The sequence below is a fragment of the Copadichromis virginalis genome, linkage group LG17 (genome assembly GCF_057382275.1).
Source record: "Copadichromis virginalis isolate Kocher_CV1m ecotype Utaka linkage group LG17, C_Virginalis_male_GT1.1, whole genome shotgun sequence".
Classification (NCBI taxonomy): Eukaryota; Metazoa; Chordata; class Actinopteri; order Cichliformes; family Cichlidae; genus Copadichromis; species Copadichromis virginalis.
In genome coordinates, this window is record NC_140634.1 from 35,989,671 (window position 1) to 36,012,420 (window position 22,750).

The following is a 22,750-nucleotide window of genomic DNA, read 5'->3' on the forward strand; positions in this document are numbered from 1 at the left end:
ACTGCCGATAGAGTTCAACAGAAGTCAACTAACATGTGAAACAGACGTACAGATCGCAGGCAACAGTGTTCTTCTGGTAACCAAGGAAGAGAGGCTTTTTGCTGATCTGCCTTTTTTCCCTTTAAACTTATCATATAATTTATTGCCTAATGAAAGAGCTAATCCTCAAACAGCAACAGAAAAGGCAGCGATAGGCAGGACTTGTCCTCTGGTTGAAGGGCCAGATGACTGTGCCATTCACCACTAATGACTGCATTTAATATTGAAGATTATAGATATTTTTCTGGATTCCAAGTTGGAAAACAATGTTCAGGTTGCATCTTTCAGTGGCAGTATGTGTCTCTAAACGGTTATGCTTTTCCTTAGTTTATCCCTACGGTTATCCTAACCTGTAAACACAAAGATTATCCTTACAGTACCACAATAGCTCACAATATGAAAAGTTTAAAGTGAGACGGATGGATGTATGGATTCAGCTCAGTTTTAGTTATATAGTGCCAATTCACAAGAACAGTCAATTCAAAGTATTTTATGCTGCAAGGTAATGACCCCACTGTACAATATCAGAGAGATAACCCTAACAAGAGAATCCTCTGAGCAATCACTTAGCAACAGTGGGAAGGAAGAATGTCCTTTTAACAAGAAGAAATCACCAGAATAACCAGGCTCAGCAAGGGGGAGCCATCTGCCACCATCATTTATGATTAGAGAATGAGAATGAGAAGAGTATGCATGGACAGACAGAAAAAGGGAATTAGGAAAAAATATATATATATATAAACATGTGTGACATGTGCAATACATCATCTTTTATCACTAGATTTATTTATCTCTTCTCAATGAATTTTTCTCTTCATCTGTCTTTACAGAATGATAAAAAATTGAGAACTTGTGTTTATTCTTGTTAAATATGCATAAACTGTAAGTATTCCAGCTCCGGTGCTGTACATACTTTTCAGTTTATAGAAACTAGAAATAGAAAACTAGGACTTTCTCATTGCTCTCGCATTACTTACCTCAGTTGCTGCCAAGATGTGTTTAGAGCCAACAGCCATTACAATATACACACACACTATCACTCCTGACATAGTTTTCATTATTCATATTTCATTCCTGATTTCCTGACAACTTCTGAGCTTGTCAGTCTGAATGATTTATTCATGCACGCTGCCAGTGGTTTGTGGGAACAGTTCACCTGTTTTAACCTTAATACTAACTGGCACTAGAAGCTACACAGATTAAATGGTTCATACAGTGCACTCTAAAGGCGAAGAAATATGATAATCAATATTTAAATATCAATCCTACTGTGTCTGCACTAGGCAACGAATGGGCTTTCATTTACGTCCAATCGTGGGAAGGCTCTTCGCAGTGCTGCATTACTGTATAGACAAAGCTATCAATGGATGTTTTTTTTACCCATTATGCACATGGCGATTTAATACATACTATTATTCTTGCAGTGAAACATACCAAGCAGTGATCAAAATGGAGCCACTTCAAGAGTCTGTCTTTGTAAAACACATAAATGGTTGGCTGATCAACATCCTTCAACAGACCCCGCTTTATTGTACAATAATTCACAGACTCATTGCCATGGATAAGAGGGTTTTACATAATGCCACTTGCTATTCATTCCAAGAACAAAGTGGAGCCCCTCCTCATGTCTCACTCCCAAATCTGCGGGTGAGCTCGTGATTAATGTGTAATTGACTTGATGAATGGGTTTCCTATTTTGTGAATCCATCAAAACACTGCTTGATTAAGCGTCCTCTGCGACTCTGATTAAAAACCAGCAAGATCAGCTTCATTTAAACACAAGCACGGACCCATCATGTTTCAAAATCTGGTCACGCCCACTGATTATCTCCTTGCAATGTAGGGTAATCAATGCACGCGGAGGCTGGGGTATCGAGGGTTGACATAGTTGTGGTTGTAGGGGATACTTTGCAGGCGATGCGGTGGAGAGTCAGCCCAGTTTCAGCAATCAGTCATGCCAAAAGAAGCAGAATAGGATAGATAGGGGGCGGAGGAGGAGATGGATAGTGGAGGGTAAGAGTTTGAGAGGTGAGAATAAGATGGAATGGGATTCAGACACAGACAGGGGGAGATGGATACAGAAAGTAAAACAGTGAAGAAAGTTTGATAGGAAAAGCAAGGAGCGTGCAAGCAAGTGCATGTGTGAAGGTAGAGATGAAAAAGAGTCACTGACAGAAGAGATGATGAATACATGTGGATATACGGTAAGAGGTATTACGAACAGAAAGGCAGTCGAGACGCTACATATGACTCTCACCTCCTCAAAGGTAGAATTTGAATTCAGTTTCACTGAGCCATATGGAGGTTGTTTTGAGGGCTCAATTCCCAAAGGGAGTTATGTTCTGTGATTGTGAAGAGAGCAGTGCCATCACTGTAAATAACAACCAGTGGGGTGTTATTTTTACATTTGATCACAGTGCAACAGGATAACAGGGATACAGTGTTTTCTCAGACAATGACTGGGGTCCTCATTTACATCAAGGACTGTATTTGAAGGCGGGCTGGAATTAGAGTCAGGCTTATGTCTGCAAGTCGCTCTGTTTCACTTGAGTAAGTGGTCATGTTCATGCAACGGTGGCTCATTCCCATTTGCTCTTTTGAATTTCCTGTCTTAAGCTGATTATATCAAAGCAAGCAATAGTTCACTAGCTTGGCACATAAATGAGATTGTTCTGAGTAACTTTATTCCTTTATCCCACTACACATACACCAACATCAAAACTGGGTTGGTCATCAAGCAACTATGTGCTGCAAGAGTGAGCAAATAAATAAAACAGACTAATTCACGGAACATCAAACCATATTTTTTTCTTAATGTTCAACCTTGCTACAACCCCCTCACCCAGGGTGCTAGATTACTATACAAACTCAAACTGTTTCAACTAAAAGTCTTTAGTGCTTTGGGGCATTTCATTTTTTTAAACAAGGCTTTTATTTTGAAACATATATACACACACATGCAACAATCCGGTCGTTAAGTGATGACGTGACGAATCCTACTTCCGGGCCTAAAGTAGTCTGCGTTTAATATGGCTTTTGTGTTGTTAACATGTTTAATGTTATGTATTTTCTTCTATTTAATCTCAAAAAGCTCCTAAAACAGTCAGTGATCACTGTTGACCTCCCTCTGCTTTTATTACCGCTAATCATTTATTTAAGCTCAGTTTTTAAAACCTTAGGATGTAACTACAGCCCAGCCCATGCAGCAGTATATGAATGACTAACCTCGTATTGTGGATGGATTATCTCAGTTGTTCTCCTGGCTGAAGTTTGGTCCTTTTACAGCATCCTGCCATGCGATTACATTTGTTCCTGACCAACGAGAACACTCACGTTAACTTTTATCGAGTGGGAAAAAAAGTTAGCTTGTTTATATTATGCTAACATAGCCGTGTCGCTAGCGGTCACGTAGCACATCATTATATACAAGCTAGCCAAACTTCAGTAACCCTACAAACGTCACTGCTGTTTAGTTTTCTGTCTTCATTTATGTTGGAAGTGATAACAGAGCTGTACGTTTTAATGTTTCCAAAACCCCGCAGTCAGGACATGCTATATTGTATTTAGATAGAAGCTAACGAGCTAACTTCCTGCTAACTTCTAACTCCATTAAATGTCATAAATTCCGTTTTCATGGATGCCTGGATGTTAAACTCAATTGTTACACCTGGTAGAGCAGAACGCTGATCATTTTATTAAAGATGAAAGACTTTAGACAAACGGTTAAGGAATGTGTATTTATGACGACAATTTGTGACTGGTAAACTTATGATACGTACGATGGTTTTTCGTTCTACACGGTGCATTTCAAGGTCCTGCACCCATCCGTCGGTAAACTGTACCTGGGCTTGTTGCAGTGACCGGAAGTTACTAAACTTCATGAGTGTATGCACTCACTCCAAGAACCGTATGATTATAAATATGCATATAAATATGCTAAGATGAGATAGCTGACTTCATCTAACTAACAAATGTTGTCCAGGCTACGTTGGTGATAGTTTTTTTTAATGTGTATGATATTTTTGTCATGCGATTTTAAAGCTGGTCCTACAACCGCATCCAAGAATAACATGCAGCTTATCTCAGAACTGTGGGTGAAAATTATTCTTGGAGCTAGGTTTAATTGAGCTGCATTTTAAAGAGGTGCAATTTCACAATTTGTGTATATTTTCTAAGTTCACTATTTTGTCATGTGTTGAGAAAAACACAGATTTTAAAATTACATGGTCTAATATTTACATTTAGCATATAACTGCAACATTATTTTTTCTTTTTTTTTTTTTAAAGACTCGAAAGGACTTGAAATTCAAAGTTTCAGACTTGTGACTTGACTCGGACTTTTACACCAGTGACTTGAGACTCGACTCTGACTTGCCTGACATTACTTGAGACTTGACTTGAGACTTGAGGATAAAGACTTGAGACTTACTTGAGACTTGCAAAACAATGACTTGGTCCCACCTCTGGTTATATCGGGTTAAGTTCAGGACTCTGTGCAGGCCAGGCAAGTTCTTCCACACCAAATTCACTTATCCATGTCTTAATGGACTTTGCTTTGTGCACTGGTGTGCAGTCATGTTGGAACAGGAAGGGACCATCCCCAAACTGTTCCCACAAAGTTGGTAGCTTTAAAACTGTCCACAATGTCTTGGTATGTGGACGCATTAAGAGTTCCTTTCACTGGAACTAAGAGGCTGAGCCCAATGACTGAAAAACAACCGCACATCATAATCCCTCCTCCACCAAACTTTACACTTGGCACAATGCAGTCAGACAAGTGCTGTTCTTCTGGCAAACAGCAAACTCAGATTCGGCCATCAGATTGCCAGACGGAGAAGCGTTATTTATCATTCCACTGTTCTAGAGTCCAATGGCGGCGTACTTTACACCACTGCAAGATACACTGAAATGTCATGTAAGGTTGTCAGATATAAACACACATATAGATTTTGGCATATGGTAAATACCAGCAGCATATCTTATGGCTGCAAATTCAAGATCAGCACTCCTTTATGACAATAAGTAAATTTCATATTTTTTATCAAAGACATGAAGTGTTTTCAGTTTATCTGGTTTGTTTGGTTTTTTTTAATCTATTGATAGTTTCTAAAAAGGATGTGCGTAAATCAAAAAGCAGCAATTTCTTGTTTCTAAACTGCACACAGATTGTAATTCATATTTTTTGGCAATGTTTAAAAGAGCGCTGAAAAGCCATCATTCAAGAAATGTAATCTTTGATTAGTAAAAAGCCCTTGTTGATGACAATATTATTTGTCTACAACAAAACGAGACTCATGCGTATCCCGGTTTCTCTAATTCATTCACTTTGTGGTCTACTCACCCAGTTTAGTTTCCGGAGCTTTGGAGATAATGAAACTTTGCCTCATCTCTGCATACAACAGCATTCATTAACAGTCAGAAGAGCATTAGCGGCAGAAAAGCGTTTCCCTCCTTTTTTCTCACCTCCCCTTCAGTTAGAGGTCTTATTTTCTTGGCAGCCATTAGTCATTCTCATGTTTTCCTGCCTCATCTCTAGTTGTTGATGCTGTTTTCATTTGAATTTCAACCTTTAATCTGACAAACTTCACAGCCCCTCTTTTGCTTTCAACTTCATTCTGTTTCTGCGCCTCTATTTTTACTCTTTTTTTTTTTTTTTTTTTAATTCCTTTTTCTCTCATACTCTCTTTTGGTCTATCATCCATTCTCTCGTCCCCACCACCCACAAACCACTACTCATACTGAACATCAAACAGAATCCATTTTCTCTGGAGAGCAGGAATAGTGCTTGATCTCTGTTTGACAGCTCACAAATGAGCCTGACCCCTTGTATACAGGACACACGTACTAAGATTCCCCACGCAACCACAAGTGAAGTGCGTTCGGGACCTTTGTCATCAAATGAGAGCTCAGCTGGCCATTTTGCTTTCAGGCACATGGACCGATTGTGTTTCCCTGCTGAGGTGCAATTTCCCAGCAGTATGAACTCTGAACCTGTGGTATCAACTCTGACCCCCAGTGGTGGAATGGATGGGAGGAATGAAGAGGATAGTGGGTAAAACATGCAAAAACAAAACATTTAAATTATGTACGCCAACACTATACCTGCACACGCTGCATTTCACAGTTCAAATAGTGTAATCTGGGCACCAAACTGTAAAGGCATATCCACTGTACACTGTGCAAAAGCCAAATGGCTGCTCTCTGGGACTCTAAGTGTTTTAACCATTCCAGCGCACACACAGTATATCAAAAAGAGCCCTTATACTCTTTAGTGTAACTTTGCAATGCAATCTTCTGTGTAATTCAGGCCTCTTTTTTCCCACCACAGCACTAGTATCATTGGAGCTGTGTCACTGTGACATCGTTTCACTGTGCCTCCTGACACTAGGTTCACATGCATGAACAGGTCCCAATGCACTTCGGCGGTGTTGCAGTGAATGAAAAATTCATGGGGAACCCTGGCAAAAATCCAGATGCAGTTTCATCCCATAAATATTTATCTATGGGTTAACTATTGTGTTTGCAGTTGAGGAGGGTGAGGGAAAAGGAACAACGGGGGCAAAGAGGTCGCAACCCCAAATAAATTTCTTTTTTCCAGGCGAGTGACTAAAATAGTCCATCAGCTTAGATAGACTGCACCGAAAAAAAGTTTTTCTCAACTATTGTTCAAACGTTTCTACAACAGGTATTTTATGTGAGTGAAGAATTACTCAGCCATTATTTTATGAGCTAAAAGCAGATTAAATTGGTTATCCACACAGAGTTCAATTAGATTTTTTTTTTTTTTCATTTTACATCATTTTGACTTTGGAGTGTCTGTCAGACAAGCCAGATGGACAATTCAGACCCAAAGTATCACTCTTTAAATCTGAATTAGCTAAATCCTAATAATAGCATGCTTAGCACTTACATTTCAGATTTTTAGCAGCAATGAAGAATAATTAGTTACATTTAAAGGAAAGGCTAAGATTTCTTTTTTTAAAAACCTTTATACATGTTAAAGAACGACTGAATTAAAAAGTGAAGTTTTACTGAATTAACTAAACTAGTTAGTACACCATTTGGTGATACAGCCTAAGGTAAGCAGGTTAGCCATGCCTTCATCCTCCAAACACATCTTGCCTGAAAGCTAGAATTTGACAAACAGCTTGTGTACATCTTTAAATTTCCAAAGAATGATAACCAGAAGAAAAAAAAAAGCAACACTAATGTGACTGAAATGACTGCAAAGTGAAAAAAATAATCCACACCTACAGTTCCCTCTAAGCCAATGTTCCCTCTAAGCTGCGCGCATGCGCAATTGCGCACTGTTGGCACGGTCTCTGCGCACAGAAAATCTGCATTGCGCACACAAAAAAAAAAAAAATCTAACCTGAATTGAAATTAAAATAAATTCGTTAGCAATTCTGTTTTGCAGTGTGAGTCAGTAAGTGACTGGCTGCTCCAGTATGGGATTAGAACAATGCCACCTTATCCCATAGTCCAGCCAATGATGCGATTCACATTCGTATATACGCAGCTAATCAACGTTGTTGACAGGCTATGACAGCGTCCTTATGTGCCGACACCGGTGTTTTAGCTAGCAAAGCAGCGTGGCTGATGTAGAGTGAAGTTACGTTAATGACAACGTGTACAACCATTGGAGATGTGAGCAGGACAGACGGAACAACTGACGGAAAATGTGTGGACTTTATACCAGTTTTTAAATTGTGTTGATAGGGCACGTAAAACCAGAGTTGTGATAAAAATATGCAATGTTTATTTTTTTTCCTGAATACTATCGTTGTTTATATTTATTGCAAGAAAAAACAGTAAAAACAGCGTTTTATAAGGAAAGTGCTCGAAAGTTCAGCTGGAGAAACCAGAGGAAAAGTCAGTGGATTTTAGTCTGGAATGATGAATCGACTCACCACATAAGACTTATTTGGACCAGGAAAAAAAATGCCAACAAGAACAGTCCATCAATATAAAAAAGCTTCCTGTCTCTTCCTGTGTTATGAAGTTCAGTAATCGAGTGTGAAGGACCTCGGCTAAGAAGACAACCACAGACCCAACACAGCAGGCCAACAGTTTAAGAGAAAAGAAATCATGTTAAAGCTCTGAGAGCATGACACAAAATATGTGGTCTGATGAAACGAAAATTGACCTTCAGACTGTGTTATGTCTGACAGAAACCCACCACACATACCTCATCATTCATCTAACATCAGCTTACTGTGATGCATGCAGGTGGAAGTCTCAGGCTGAGGCTGGGAGGCGGGTGGTTGTGCATCCTGTGATGACTGAAGGAGACAGAGACAGAGATGGGAAAGAAAATAGATTTTATATTGTTGATATGATTTAGATTCAATCAGGATCCTCTGTGTATGACACAAACCATACAACAAAATAAACAGTGGATAGTTGAGTACAAGAACTTAAAGGTCTGAGTTTTTCAAGCCAAAAATACAGATATGAATCTTACTAGGAGTCTGCACCATGCATTAAAATAGCTTCGCACAGATGCTTGTTGCTTGGCAGACGTGCAGTTTGTGGTCCACTTGCCATCTTATGTTTTTGGTTTTCATTTCCAGCACGTCATTATGCAGCTTTAAGTACAGACTGATGACTTATGAATCTCAAGCTGGCAAAACTCTTTACAATGAGACATGACAGACGGTGGAGAACTTGCAATATCATTTTTACTGATTTAACTATCTGTGTAATATATCTGCTTTAGTAGGTCATTAAAGGCAGTTTTGTAAATTAGTGAATATTTTGTGGCAATATTAGTAGCTGCATACACATAATTGCTTTAAAAGCTCAAACTGAATACCAGAATAAACTGGCCCAAAATGATTAGCATTTCATTTCATTGCAGAGGGGTAGACGTGCACTCTTCCACTTGTGAAAAATAGACCCTTCCATGCAGAACTAGTCCTCTGTGGGGAGTTTTTTTTTTTTAACACTTTTAAATTTTTTAATTTAATGCTTTTTAAGAAGAGCAGCACAATAATGGCAGCTACTGCACTGAACAGAAGACAGATATCCATGTTTTTGGTGTTGATCGAGCAAATGTTAGCGAAGAGGAAGATGAATGAATCGTCAGTTTAAGCATGTTTCACATGTACAAGAAAACATAACAATGCATTAAAATCACGTCTAATATAAAGAGTTGACCCAAAATTGTCAGTTAGAATGATTTAAATTAGAAATAGAAAATATGTACATGAAAATACGAGAAATAGATCAAAGGCTAAAGATTGATACATAATAGCAGTTATGGTCCAGGCAGAAATATAGTATATAAGCAGCTATTAGATGTATTGTCATTCAGTTTAGTGCAGATATTTACTGCCCTGCTTACTGACTCCTAAAGACTTTTCTGTTGAGTGTGAACTTCTTTTGTGATGACTGTCATGGCCTATTTTATTTATAGCCTATCGCACATTTAAACAAAAGTTCACCCAAAGTGCTTTGGAGACGGGAACATTTACATTCCAGGTCTCCAAAAATCCCAGTTTGAAAATACGTGAAAAGATGAAAGATCTGTTTCCTTTTCATTAAAATTTGTTCAAAATTAGTAAATTAATGATGCTTCACCTAATAAGTCATAACAGACTGCATACATATAAGTTAACCAAAATTTGCAGTATGGCACAGCACCAAGTATAACCACATCGGACTCCTAGCATGACTGCTATTTTTTTTTTTTTTTACATTTCTCTGAAAAATACTTTAAGATATAACCTAAATCTCAGCTAAATGTAGATAATAATTGTGTAAAACATCATCATGCAACATATTGTACATGTTGTGGATGCGACTGTACTGAGAAGCTGAGAGAAAAACCTGGAGAACTAAAGATTGATTCAGAAGAAGCACTGAAGGTAACATTTACATATTAGCATTTATGCTGCATGCCAGAAACAGCAGCTTCTGGTCAAATTCAGCACATGCATTGAATCTGCTTGCTTTCACCAATACGGCCAATCTATTCCATGGAGTTGATTTCGGGACTTCACATAGATAATAAATGGTGTTATTTACTGAAGGGAGGCCACTGTGGAGCAGCAAGAGGAGATGGCTAAGAGGCTGGCAGATGTGTGTGTGTGTGTGTGTGTGTGTGTGTGTGTGTGTGTGTGTGTGTGTGTGTGTGTGTATGTGTGTGTGTGTGTGTGTGTGTCAGTGGCCCTGAGCTAAACTAGCCCATCCTGTTTCTGCTAGGCCGGCTGTCTCACTCCGCCGAAAGGGGTGGGAGAGCATACTCTTCAACATAATGCCTCCCGGGCGTATGCAACTGCAGAGACACACACACAAACACACAGACAAAAAATAAAAAATAAAAAAACACCAAATCACTCTCCTACGCAGCATCTGTCCTCTGCTGGATGAAGCAGGCCATGACGTGCTGTAGTGAAGAGTGGTTCCAGCAACGATTTGGCAAACAGGACCAACAAAGGGTGTGTGCGTGTTCATTTCTATGCACATATGTGCTCTGTATGCTTGCTTTTTACACGTGTTCACGGACTGCTGTGAGAGTCTGTGACCTGCATGTATGGTTTCTACATTGTTTTCATTTCAGATCTTTACGCATGCCTGTATTTGATCTCTGTTTAATGGCATTGGCTGGTGTGTGGGTGTGTGTGCGTTTATGCCTGGCTGTACTGTCTGTGTGCACGTCTACATTTGTGTGTATTTTGCGGCTCCATTTTGGCTCAGGGCTTGCAGTAGTGAACCCCCAAATGGGAGGACACAGAGCTGTGCCATAGAACACTTTAGCTGTGTTTAGCACACAGTTCAAGCTGACAGATAGCTGACTGCCAGTTTGTCCGTATCCACATGTACATAAGATAAGATAAGATAAGATAACCTTTATTAGTCCCACACGTGGGAAATTTGTTTTGTCACAGCAGGAAGTGGACAGTGCAAAAGTTGTGAGGCAAAAATTAGAATACAATAAGAATAAATACAGTACACAACTGTACAGAATAGAATAAAATAATATACTATATACAGTAGAATAAAATAAATATACAATAAGATAAAAATAGAATACAAATACAAATACTATATACAACTGAGTAAAAATACAACGATGACAGAAAGGATTATTGCACTTAGTATTATTGCATATGTATGGATGTGTGTGCTTGATCAGTTAAAGTCTTTATTATGGAGTCTGACAGCAGTGGGGAGGAAAGACCTGCGAAATCTCTCCGTCCCACACCGTGGGTGCCGCAGTCTCCCACTGAAGGAGCTGCTCAGTGCTGTCACAGTCTGCTGCATGGGGTGGGAGACGTTGTCCAACAGGGATGACAGCTGTCACTCACCACCTCCACTGGGTCCAGAGGGCATCCTAGAACAGAGCTGGCCCTTCGGATCACCCTGTTCAGTAGCAGAGTGAAGCTGACCCCCCACCCACTTGAAACGTAAAGGCAAATAGGCGGAGCGGTTAGTGCTACGTTTGTGCTGATTTGTGCAGGTAAAATTAGCGTTTGTGCTGCTACGGTTTCCGAGATATTAAACTTTATTTTATAGGTCATTCAAAGGTCACCATCCCCCCAGACTGCTCCAAAACAAACCAAAATGGTCTACTTTTTTAGTGCTACGTTTGTGCTGGTTTGTGCAGGTAAAATTAGCGTTTGTGCTGCTACGGTTTCCGAGATATTAAACTTTATTTTATAGGTCATTCAAAGGTCACCATCCCCCCAGACTGCTCCAAAACGGGCCAAAATGGTCTACTTTTTTAGTGCTACGTTTGTGCTGGTTTGTGCAGGTAAAATTAGCGTTTGTGCTGCTTCTGTTTTAAAGATATTAATGAAAATGTAAAGGTCAACCAGCCCCCCCACATTACCCAAATCCAACAAAAGTGGTATCAAACGTTTGTGCTACGTTTGTGCTGGTTTGTGCTGCAAAGATTTGTTTGTGCTGCTATCATTTTAAAGATATTAATAACAATTTCTAGAGGTCATCAGAGGTCAACCAGCCCCCCCACATTAATTAAATCAAACAAAATGGGTGTCAATCAACTGTGCTACGTTTGTGCTGGTTTGTGCTGCTAAAATTTTCGTTTGTGCTGCTTCTGTTTTAAAGATATTAATGAAAATGTAAAGGTCAAAAGGTCAACCAGCCCCCCCACATTACCCAAATCCAACAAAAGTGGTATCAAACGTTTGTGCTACGTTTGTGCTGGTTTGTGCTGCAGAAATTTTTGTTTGTGCCGTTATTATTTTAAAGATATTAACAAAAATTTCTAGAGGTCAACCAGCCCCCCCATATTAATGGAATCAAACAAAATGGATGTCAAACGTTTGTGCTGGTTTGTGCTGCAAAAATGTTTGTTTGTGCTGCTAACATTTTAAAATGTTTAATAAAATAACGTCTTGATGCGTGCTTAATCATCCAGGTAAGTAAATCCCAAAAGGTTGATTCTGTTCATCTGGACATTTTCAGTTGGAGAAACGTTTCGTCACTCATCCAAGTGACTTCTTCAGTCTCAGCTGACTGCAGGTTTCCCCAACCTTATAAACACCCGTGAGTGAAGTTGCCCCCCCTACCTTCTTCAAATCGAACAAAATTGATGTCAAACATTTGTCCTGCAAATTATTTTGTTTGTGCAGGTTATGTTTCCCTAATTTTATAAACAGTACATGTACAGTGAGAGAGAGATGTTACATCTGTCTTCACTTGCATCCCAGTCATAGAAGCGTTGGAGGTCGTTCATAAGAGATTACAGGATCATCCCAACCTCAGCAACAGGACCACTCTCAGCACTGATCAGTTGTGTTTGCTTTTGGAACTGTCTTAATTCCACCTATTTTGCATAAGGGTCAGTACAGGCAGAAATCTAGGTGTGCCATGGGTTCCCACAGGCCCCTGGTCAAAGTCACCAAACCAGTTCGTAAGCAGGTACAGGTGTGGCCAGAAGGGTCCTCAGAGGCACTGCTTTTCCACCACAGGCCGCCACACACGACAACACCACAGACTTTCAGGAATATACAGAAACTGTCACTGCCTACATCCCAAAATGCATCGATGATGTCACAGAGACCAGGACTATCACTGTCTGGGCCAATCAGAAACCATGGCTCACAGGTCAGGTTTAAATGCTCCTAAAGTTGAAAAATGCAAGCCTTCAGAGCCGGGAATTAGGTGAGTCTAAGAACAGCAAGGGCAAACCTGTCACGTGGCATCAGCTACAGCAAAGCTTCAGCGACAGCAGAGATACTTGGAGGCAGTGGCAAGGAATACAAACCATCACAGACTACAAGCCCACTCTACAGACCGTGGTGACACAATCCCCAGACAGTGTGTGGAGATCCCTCCACCATCATTACTGAACCCAAGAAGTCATCTATCTCCTGCTTTAAGGACTACCGTCCTGTCAAACTCACCTCCATCATTATTAAGTTAAGTGCTTTGAACGGTTAGTCATGCATCAAATCAAATTATTGCTTTCCCCCAACCTGGATCCATTTCAGTTCGCATACCGGTCAAAACGCTCAACCGATGATGGAATTTCAACTGCCCCTCACTCAGCCCTCACACATCTGAACACTAGAGACTCATATGTCAGAGTGCTGTTCATAGACTTCAGTTCAGCATTCAACACCATCATTCCCCAGCAACTCATTCACAAACTGGATCTGCTGGGGATCAGCACCTTGCTGTATAACGGGCTGCTAGATTTCTTGACAGGAAGACAGCAGACAGTACGGGTCAACAGCAACACCTCCAGCCCAAGAACACGGAATACGGGGGCTACCCAAGGATGTGTGTTGAGCTCCCTTCTCTTCACTCTGCTGACCCACGACGAGATCTACTACAGGGGTGAAGTTAACCATCTGCCAGAGTGGTACAGCAACAACAACCTGTCCCTGAATGTGGAGAAGACCAACAGTGACTCTACTTCCTCTGCAAACTGAGAAGCACAAGAGATTCAACCCCCATTATGAGCACCTTTTACAGAGGCACAGTTGAGAGTATCCTCACCAGCTGCATCACTGGTGTGGTATGACTCCTGCATTGGGTTCTGCAGGAAAAAATGACAACGGGTAGTGAGAGCAGCCGAGAGCATTGTGGGGACCTCTCTTGCCTCCCTCCCCAGGAGATCTACTGCACCTGCCTCATCTGGAAGGTCGTCTCCATTACAGGTGACTCCACTCATCCCTTCAACAGCGTCTTCAGTTTGCTGCCATCAGGAAGGATACTGAAGAGCCTCCGGGGCAGAACCAGCAGACTGAGAGACAGCTTCGTCCATTGGGCTGTCAGGATGCTGACCATCTCTGGATCGAGAAGGGGGGCCCAAGGGTACATCTTTCGCCATCCTACAATGCTGTGATTGTAGCCATTCCCCACTTTCTGTGAATGGTACTCATGGCCATTGATCAATAGGCTTTGATTAGTTGTCATTGATCAATGGTCATAAGAATTTGCATACTAACAATCATGGAATTAACCCCCCGGCACATTGTTCATTCAGTGGCGCTAGTTTCCTTCACTATGCAAATGTACTGTTTATATGGTTGGGGAAACCTACAGTCAGCTGAGACTGAAGAAGTCACTTGGATGAGTGACGAAACGTTTCTCCAACTGAAAATGTCCAGATGAACAGAATCAACCTTTTGGGATTTACTTACCTGGATGATTAAGCACGCATCAAGACGTTATTTTATTAAACATTTTAAAATGTTAGCAGCACAAACAAACATTTTTGCAGCACAAACCAGCACAAACGTTTGACATCCATTTTGTTTGATTCCATTAATATGGGGGGGCTGGTTGACCTCTAGAAATTTTTGTTAATATCTTTAAAATAATAACGGCACAAACAAAAATTTCTGCAGCACAAACCAGCACAAACGTAGCACAAACGTTTGATACCACTTTTGTTGGATTTGGGTAATGTGGGGGGCTGGTTGACCTTTTGACCTTTACATTTTCATTAATATCTTTAAAACAGAAGCAGCACAAACGAAAATTTTAGCAGCACAAACCAGCACAAACGTAGCACAGTTGATTGACACCCATTTTGTTTGATTTAATTAATGTGGGGGGGCTGGTTGACCTCTGATGACCTCTAGAAATTGTTATTAATATCTTTAAAATGATAGCAGCACAAACAAATCTTTGCAGCACAAACCAGCACAAACGTAGCACAAACGTTTGATACCACTTTTGTTGGATTTGGGTAATGTGGGGGGGCTGGTTGACCTTTACATTTTCATTAATATCTTTAAAACAGAAGCAGCACAAACGCTAATTTTACCTGCACAAACCAGCACAAACGTAGCACTAAAAAAGTAGACCATTTTGGCCCGTTTTGGAGCAGTCTGGGGGGATGGTGACCTTTGAATGACCTATAAAATAAAGTTTAATATCTCGGAAACCGTAGCAGCACAAACGCTAATTTTACCTGCACAAATCTGCACAAACGTAGCACTAAAAAAGTAGACCATTTTGGCCCATTTTGGAGCAGTCTGGGGGGATGGTGACCTTTGAATGACCTATAAAATAAAGTTTAATATCTCGGAAACCGTAGCAGCACAAACGCTAATTTTACCTGCACAAATCTGCACAAACGTAGCACTAAAAAAGTAGACCATTTTGGTTTGTTTTGGAGCAGTCTGGGGGGATGGTGATGTCATCAGCAAAAAATATAACTTTTAATATCTCAGATACTGTAGCAGCACAAACGCTAATTTTACCTGCACAAACCAGCACAAACGTAGCACTAAAAAAGTAGACCATTTTGGCCCGTTTTGGAGCAGTCTGGGGGGATGGTGACCTTTGAATGACCTATAAAGTAAAGTTTAATATCTCGGAAACCGTAGCAGCACAAACGCTAATTTTACCTGCACAAATCAGCACAAACGTAGCACTAACCGCTCCGCCTATTTGCCTTTACGTTTCAAGTGGGTGGGGGGTCAGCTTCACTCTGCTCTGTTAAGTCTCTTCCTGTCCCCAGCAGAGATGCTGCCGCCCCAGCAGACCACGCCATAAAAGATAGCAGAAGCCACAACAGAGTCATAGAAGGTCTTCAGGAGTGGGCCCTCCACTCCAAACGACCTGAGTCTCCGCAGCAGGTACAGCCTGCTCTGCCCTTTCCTGTAGAGGGCGTCTGAGTTATGAGTCCAGTCCAGTCTATTGTTCAGATGAACACCAAGGTACCTGTAGCTGTCCACAGCCTCAATGTCCATACCCTGGATGTTCAGTGGTTGCAGTGGAGAATGCTTGTGCCTGCGGAAGTCTACCACCAGTTCCTTGGTTTTACTGGCGTTGATCTGGAGGTAGTTCTGCTGGCACCAGTCCACAAAGTCTTGGGTCAGACCTCTGTACTCCTTGTCGTCCCCATCAGTGATGAGGCCGACTATTGCAGAGTCATCAGAGAACTTCTGCAGGAAGCACTGGGTGGAATTGTGGGAGAAGTCTGCAGTGTAGATGGTGAAGAGGAACGGAGCCAGAACCGTTCCCTGTGGGGCCCCCGTACTGCAGACGACCCTGTCCGACACACAGCCCTGAGTCCTCACATACTGTGGTCGGTCGGTGAGGTAGTCCAGGATCCAGGTAGTGAGGTGATGGTCCACTCCAGAGTTCACCAGCTTGTCCTTTAGAACCGAGGGAAGAATGGTGTTGAAGGCACTGGAGAAATCAAAGAACATGATTCTCACAGTGCTTCCAGCGGTCTCCAGGTGAGCGAGGGAACGATGTAGGAGGTGAATGACGGCATCATCCGCTCCAATGCCAGGCTGGTAGGCAAACTGAAGTGGGTCCAGTGATGAGCTTATTAGGCGCCGAAGCTGAGCCAGGACCAACCGCTCCAGGGTCTTCATCAGGTGGGATGTCAGAGCCACCGGCCTGTAGCTGTTGAGGTCCTTGGGGCGTGAAGTCTTTGGCACTGGTACAACACAGGAGGTTTTCCAGAGCTGTGGGACTCTTCCCAACCTCAGGCTCAGGTTGAAGAGGTGCTCCATCACCCCACACAGTTGGTCCGCGCAGGACCTGACGACCCTCGAGCTGATGCCATCTGGACCCGCTGCCTTCTTGCCATTAATCCTCCTCAGTTCCCTCCTAACCTGGGTGGTTGAGAGAGACAGGCTGGAGCCTTGTGTTGAGTGTGTATTGGATGCTGCAGTTGGGGGTGGGGGGGAGTGAGCAGGGTGAATAGAGGTGTGAAGTGTCTAAGGTGGAACAGCAGCAGTGGGGGTGGGTGAGTCTGCAGCCGATGTTGCAGACTGCCTCATGGCTGAGTCAAATCTGTTGAAGAAATGATTCAGTTCATTTGCCCATCTCACATCCCTCCCAGGCAGAGAGTTCTGCTGTTTGTGGCCCGAGATGCTTCTGAGGCCTCTCCAGACTTCACCAACGTTGTTTTGTTGAAGCTGGTTCTCCATCTTCTGCCTGTAGCTCTCCTTCCCATTCCTTATCAGTCCCCTCAGCTCTCTCTGCACCCTTTTCAACTCCTCTTTGTCTCTGGATTTGAAGGCCCTCCTCTTCTGCTTGAGGACGGTTTTAATTTCTGGGGTAATCCAAGGTTTGTTGTTGGAGAAACACCGTACAGTCCTGGTAGGTACAGTGTTATCCACACAGAAGTTTATATAGTCAGTAATGCATGTAGTAAGGCTGTCGATGTCCTCTCCGTGGTCATCACAAATCACCTCCCACACAGTCGACTCAAAACAGTCCTTAAGAGCCTCCTCGCTCTCCTCTGACCATCTCTGTACTGTGCGGGTGGCTGGTGGCTCCCTGCGCACTAAGGGCTCATACACAGGGACAAGGTGCACCAGGTTGTGATCAGATCTGCCCAGGGGAGGGAGAGGTGATGAACTGTATGCCTCTTCTGCATTGGCATTAGGGCTGCCACGATTTGTCGACTAGTCACGATTACGTCGACTATCAAAATCGTCGACGACTGATTTAATAGTCGACGCGTCGTTTGAAGCTTTGTAAGATCACAAAAGACGCAGGAATAAGTGGCAGGATTTAAGAGTGTAATAACGGACTGAAACAGAAGATGGCAGCATTGCATGTACAAGGATGTCAGCTACCGTTAAACCCCGAAGAAGAAGAAGAAGCAGAAGCAGCTGTGTCCCAGAATTCATAGCGCGGCCCAGCGCAGTTTCCAACAATGGCGGCAGCTAGTTAGTTTTAATGTTACTCTTATTATTCTTTCTGGGTCACAAAATAAACGTTTAACATATTTTCAGGCGAGAATGTAGCTGTATAAACCTCAAATATCTGCTCAGTTTATCAGGACACCACATATTTTCAAAAGCGCTCCGACGTTTTCGGAGACATCTGTTACCCACTAGCTCGTTAGCGAGCCGGGGGCTAGGCTCACTAGCGCCGTGAGAACACCGGACTCCCCGCAAATCGTTTTCAAACCCACCGCCGTCTTTCGCTACTCAGGTTAAATATATATATGAGTCACTTAGATAACTTAAAATGTTATTGTTTGGCTTTTTTTTTAGTATTTTATTTGTTCCTGAGTAAATCAGTTTGTCTGAGATTAAAGTTATAGTTTTTACACAGCTGAATAAACATCAAGCAGACAACTGATTATCAGAAGTGTGAGATGCTCCAGAATATACTCTGGTGTCCTGTTATATTTTAGATAGCAAGGAGTTTATTAAACTTCACCGAAACAATCTGCAAATTTCATTAAAATTTAATAAACTATCATCTTGTCTTTATTTTTAGTTAGCACAGACCTTAAACACTTAAAGCTGTAAGCTAATGATAGTTATATGAGAGCAGATGCTGCTGGTGCAATAAGCTGTAGTTTTACGTCCAATGGATGATGATCTGATTAGTCGACTAATCGCAAAAATAATCGGTGACTAGTCGACTATCAAAATAATCGTTTGTGGCAGCCCTAATTGGCATACAGTAAGTCCAGTGTTTTATTGACTCTGGTTGGGCAGGTCACATACTGGGTGAAGGTGGGCAGTGTGGAGTCCAGTGAGGCATGATTGAAGTCCCCTGATATTATGAGAAGGGCTCTCGGTGATTGTGTTTGCAGTCTGCTGACCACAGAGTGGAGAGAGTCACAGGCTGCATCCGCGTTGGCCGAGGGGGGGACATACGCTGTTATCGCGATAACATGCGAGAACTCCCGGGGCAGGTAGTATGGACGCATGCTAACGGCTAACAGCTCAATGTCTCTGCTGCAGAGTTGCTCTTTTACAGTGATGTGCCCAGGGTTACACCATCTGTCGTTCACAAAAACTGCCAGTCCCCCTCCTTTCCTCTTACCGCTGTCTCTGGTCCTGTCCGCTCGCAGCAGCTGGAATCCCGGTAGTGTCACGCTTGTGTCCGGAGTTAGCGATGTTAGCCACGACTCCGTTAGCATCATGATGCTACATTGCCGGTACTCCCTCTGTGACCAGGTTAGCGACGTGAGCTCATCCATCTTATTGGGCAAAGATCTTACGTTTCCAATAATTACAGAAGGAAGAGATGGTCGATAACGTCTCCTTCTCGGGCGACGGCGCTCCTTCCCAGCACGACACCCCCGTCTTTTCCTCCTCAGCTCGCTGGGAATATCGGGTCTGTCCGCCGGCAGTACCGCTGCAGGACGCAGCGCTAACAGCTGATCCTTACTGTAAACAAAGGATCTCTGCTCTGGGTCCCCAGACACGGGTGAAAAAAGTAGTGTAGCCAAGTACAGGATAGGGTAGGGGAAATTAAAGTAAGATGGAGAGAATGGGCCAATAGCTAGATTCGCAGGAGGGATAAAGGGAGTTGCGTGGAGAAGAATGACTGGAGCCACAGGTAAAGTTGCTATGAATTGTATTAAACTATTTAGCAACAATTTAACAGCATTTTATGAACAGGAATGAAAACATAAAATAAAATACAGTGACAGCAATAATAATAACAGTCAGAATCCTAGCTGAGCTCAGATATGTCAGTCTTGCCGGCTTAATAGTCAGTGTTCAGTCAAGTCAAATCCAACAGGTCAAAAGTTTGTGATTGGTGCGATTTCGTCCTACCGCACTGTTGCAATTGTTCGTGAGAGAAGAGCAACCTGCCCTTCTGGGCCAACTCAGAATGGCTGTGGTTCGGTTCGGTTCAAAGGGAAAGGCTCGCCATCTTCCTCGTCAGGAAGAGATTGTCATGATTCGAGTTTTGAGGAGAAGACAAACGACTGCACGGTCTCAGTAGATGTCAGAATAGTGATTTTTATTATACATATGTACATATGGGGAAGATGAGCATCACAAGCCTTTTAGAGCCGATCTCCCCCGAACAAGCATCTCACAAGGCTTTTATTACAATGATGACGTCAAGTCACATGATAAGTATCAGTCAGTTCTCAGAACTCAGGAAGTTCCCCTCACTCCACAAGTTCTCCTTATAAGGCCTCCAAATGTTTCCACTCAGCCCAGCACTCAGAGAAAACCAGTGTGTGTGGTGTGTATATCTATTCGTGTCTATTATGAGTGTGTATGTCAAACAGAGAGTATGTCCTGAGCCGACCCTACAGTTCTCCATAAGTGTGTGCATGTCCTACATGACTATGTAAGTGCATGTAGTGTGGACTTAAATGTGTGTACTCTGTGTAATTGTGGGTTTAGGCCAAAGAAAGTTTGAGTGTCCTTATCTGACTTACTGGGTCCGCCTGGAGCTACAGCTATTGCTGGTAGAGAATTACCTTGTAGCCGATTTACTAAGAATGATATGATGAATGATACAATGATATATTGCTGATAAACTGATGCAGACTAATGTAGTAATAATGAACTTACAACAGTGCATGTAAATGATATCAGTGAGATTAAAATAACATCCATTATCCTAACAACTCCTTTGAAACAATGTAAGACATTCAACATAATACAGGTCAATCCAACAGATCTAATGATTTTCACACTCTTCTAAGTCAGAGGTCTAATGCAAACTAAAACTACATACCATATTATAATGCAACTACTTTGATCTCATATATAAGGTAACATATGATAACAAATTAATCTCCACAAGATCCAGGTCTCACGATCCCATAAAAAAACCTAGCCTGTAAACAACAGGACTATTACTAATTCAGTTCACACTCTAATGATATACATGGCCATATGTAAATAATGTAAGTGCTATAACAAAACAGGGCACAAAACATTCATTCTAATTTCTAACTATAGTCTATACAGTGCATCTTAATCATGAATGCAATCTTTAAATCACAATCAGCTTATTCTATCGTCAAGGTGCACATTTCTATCAGAAATCAGAAATAAACCATAAACTATGGTAGATTATTTTTTTACAGTATTGCCCTTTAACTGAATTACAGGAGCATTGCTTTACACTGCATAGCAATGAAGTAATATATTATTTACACTCAATGTACAGAATAAAATTACCAAAAGAATATACAAAAACCCACAGGCTGTAGTTTTACAGTATGTGGTAACGTATCAGCACAGTAAGAATACACACGGACATCTATCCAGTGCCGCTCGAGCATCAAATGTAACAAAATAAAGTAGATTCATGACCTTTAAGATCAACATTAACTTATTCCATCATCTAATTTTAGTGCATTTAATATTCAACAAGTAATACTAGAACATCATCAGCACACAAGCTGAGTGCTCAAAATGGCTGAACTCAGTGAGAAACCCCGTGTGTTCTCCCACAGTGAAAACGTGGTCAGCTACAGCTATGAGCATTAGGCTAGTTAGCTTTTCAATTAGCCTGATTCGCCCAGTCCCAGTTTAACTCACCAGCACACTTCTAATGTTCAACTCTCAGAGAGGATCTTGTTCAACTCTCAGAGAGGATCTTGTTCAACTCTCAGAGAGGATCTTGTTCAACTCTCAGAGAGGATCTTGTTCAACTCTCAGAGAGGATCTTGTCCACTTCATCCGCTCCCGCGCAGATCTACAACATTGAAATCGGGCCATTATATTCCCTGTTAACTTCTTGTTAGCTTTTTAGCTTCAAGGTTAGCTTAACAGCTTCTGACTCACCGCGATGGTTTCAAGGTCCGAAATGTTCACAATAAATCAGGTCCGTTTCTCCAAGGTCCATGCAGATCTCCGGTATGGATATTTGCTCAATTTATCAAGTTAATAGTTATTTTCCAGCGAAAAGCTTGGCGGTGAAAATCAGTGATGGTCTCGTGCACCTCCGTCTCTCTCTGTGTCTGAGCACGTGACGGTACAGAGCAGGGGAAGGCGGGGCTTGTTCCTTCCTAACCAGTAGGGGTGTTAAATATGCTCTTTGGGTTTTATTCTTATATTTATAGTATTTATCTTTTATTATTGATTTATTTTTGATCAACTCAGTGATTAACAGAGTAATGATAAATCCCAATTAACAATAACATGTTGTAGTGCATTACTGAGTCGTGTAAACTCACTGGGTTACAGTAGAAATAAACTGAAAAAAACGACCAGGACTAGCACAAAACGGTAGAACATGGTTGCAGAGTCTAATTACTAATACGTTAGTTATAAAAAAATTACGAGAAAAAAGATAAGAAAGAAAGAAACTCAGAATGAGCAGAGCTGCTGTAACAGGCTGCCGCACACGGGGGAGGCGCCATAGCAACAGTAGCAGCACCTAAGCTCTCGCTTTTGAGTCACTGCTTATACTGAATATGTTGGTTTATGTTAAGCAGGAGAAGGTTGCAAACAGTTTTCCACTGTAGGCTTATATATCTACAGTTCTTTCATGTTTCAATGGATTTCATGTGTGTCTTTGAACCTGTGACCACTATTCA

At 41.8% G+C, this 22,750-nt stretch overlaps 1 long non-coding RNA gene across 2 annotated transcripts; it reads right to left on the reverse strand.

Annotated features, from left to right (window-relative positions):
* Positions 1 to 19,795: 19,795 nt before the first annotated feature.
* LOC146689834 (uncharacterized) lies at positions 19,796 to 22,533 on the reverse strand. 2 transcript variants are annotated; one of them, XR_014916021.1, is made up of 3 exons: positions 21,996 to 22,494; positions 21,750 to 21,906; positions 19,796 to 21,040 (listed from the first exon to the last, which is right to left on the reverse strand). It is a non-coding gene; the product is annotated as an uncharacterized LOC146689834 (long non-coding RNA). The 2 variants fall into 2 exon arrangements; XR_014916020.1 differs by having other exon boundaries at positions 19,796 to 21,906; positions 21,996 to 22,533.
* Between the last annotated feature and the right edge of the window lie 217 nt (positions 22,534 to 22,750).